The 1748-nt window shown below is 37.0% G+C and overlaps 2 non-coding genes across 2 annotated transcripts; one reads left to right on the top strand and one right to left on the bottom strand.

Annotated features, from left to right (window-relative positions):
- Positions 1-557: 557 nt before the first annotated feature.
- Positions 558-632, bottom strand: Trnat-ugu (transfer RNA threonine (anticodon UGU)). The gene has a single exon. It is a non-coding gene; the product is annotated as a tRNA-Thr (tRNA).
- Positions 633-894: 262 nt separating this feature from the next.
- On the top strand, positions 895-969 carry Trnat-ugu (transfer RNA threonine (anticodon UGU)). Its single transcript has one exon. It is a non-coding gene; the product is annotated as a tRNA-Thr (tRNA).
- Positions 970-1748: the final 779 nt, after the last annotated feature.

Genomic DNA, 1748 nt, shown 5'->3' with positions numbered 1-1748 from the left:
GAATAATTGCTAATATAAGTAAATGCCAGTCCTGTAGCAGTACTTCATCAAGTATAACTTAGTGGTTGTTTGCTCTTTCTATGTCCTTCAGACAATTATGCTTCTACAAGAGAATGAAGAATTAATTCATAATTACAAAACGTGAACCAGTGTGATTATCACTGGATACTGAATAATAAAAGAGCTACAAATCGTAGTCCACTTGCTGGTAGAAGACAACTGCCAAATAAAACCAAGCAACACTAAGGAAATGTTTTTAAGGGAAATTTAAAGTAGTTTTTAATTAAAAGATTTCTAGACTCCATTAATATTTTTGTTCATTAGAGCATATTAGTAGTGATAAATATTTATATAATACTATCTAAGAGCAACTTGTATATATTGATTACATTTATGAGATAGGATCATTGTAAATATTTTTTAAAAAATTATGATATCCACAACTGCAAATTTATTATGGACAAATAAAGATTATTATTATTGAAATGATAATTAAATGGACACCCTAGCTGCAAGCAGGCGTTGATACACTTCATTGGGGACATGTTGAAAATGTGTGCCCCGACCGGGACTCGAACCCAGGATCTCCTGCTTACATGGCAGACGCTCTATCCAACTGAGCCACCGCGGGCACAGAGGATAGTGCGTCTGCAGGGACTTATCCCTTGCACGCTCCCCGTGAGATCCACATTCCCAACATGCCCACAACACTACATTCGTAGTGCGCCTAATAGATGTTTGCCCATCATACTCATTACTCGTGGCAGATTAATCTATCAAGTCCCGTACGAGTTCGGGCATAGCGTGTGCGTTCGCACAAGAAGGTCAAAGGCCAGGAACCCATATTTTAACTATATTTAAGGGATAAGTCCCTGCAGACACACTATCCTCTGTGCCCGCGGTGGCTCAGTTGGATAGAGCGTCTGCCATGTAAGCAGGAGATCCAGGGTTCGAGTCCCGGTCGGGGCACACATTTTCAACATGTCCCCAATGAAGTGTATCAACGCCTGCTTGCAGCTAGGGTGTCCATTTAATTATCATTTCATTTCTAGCAAAGCTGCATGGTCATCCACGGTAACTGTTCTTTCGGGAACAGATACTACCGTCATATATTATTATTATTATTCTGGGGAATTGCACATAATGTAAATAACATGTTTCTTCAGCAGTAAGAATATTGTGTAAACTAGATAACTGTATCTTTTGCAAAACCCTTTTTAAGCATCTTGGGATTCTTACACTCACTTCCTAGCACATTTACTCATTAATAGTTTTTGTTCCCGATCGTGAAACACATATGTGCCTAACAAAGATTCAGGACCTCAATTACTTAGTGAGTTGTTACCTTAACTCCTTAAGTTATTTATGTGACTTAGTAGCTTGAGGGAGATTTCTTTCAAATTAGCATAAAACTTTAATGATCTACTGTAATACTGTCAGTAATGGAAGAATAACGCATTTTGAACAATCTTATTTTTGTATTTTCTTCAGTGTTCCTACATTATTAACTGGACTATTGGTGGTAAATACTATGACTGTCACAAATGTCTAATGCATCTATATTTGATTATGTATTGATAGTATTTATTTTTAATGTCTAAGAAACAGAGAGGGGTGAAATGATAGTGGTAGCATAAGAAACCTCTGCCACAAACCATAAAGCAGATTATGAAGAATATATATGTAGATGTAAATGCTTTTGGGAAAATATCCATCTTCTTGGGTAGCCAATGTTTTCAATTACTGGC

This window comes from Schistocerca serialis, chromosome 4 (assembly GCF_023864345.2).
Source record: "Schistocerca serialis cubense isolate TAMUIC-IGC-003099 chromosome 4, iqSchSeri2.2, whole genome shotgun sequence".
NCBI lineage: Eukaryota > Metazoa > Arthropoda > Insecta > Orthoptera > Acrididae > Schistocerca > Schistocerca serialis.
Note: the sequence above shows the minus strand (reverse complement) of the source record. Positions and strands in the feature narration are given on the sequence as shown.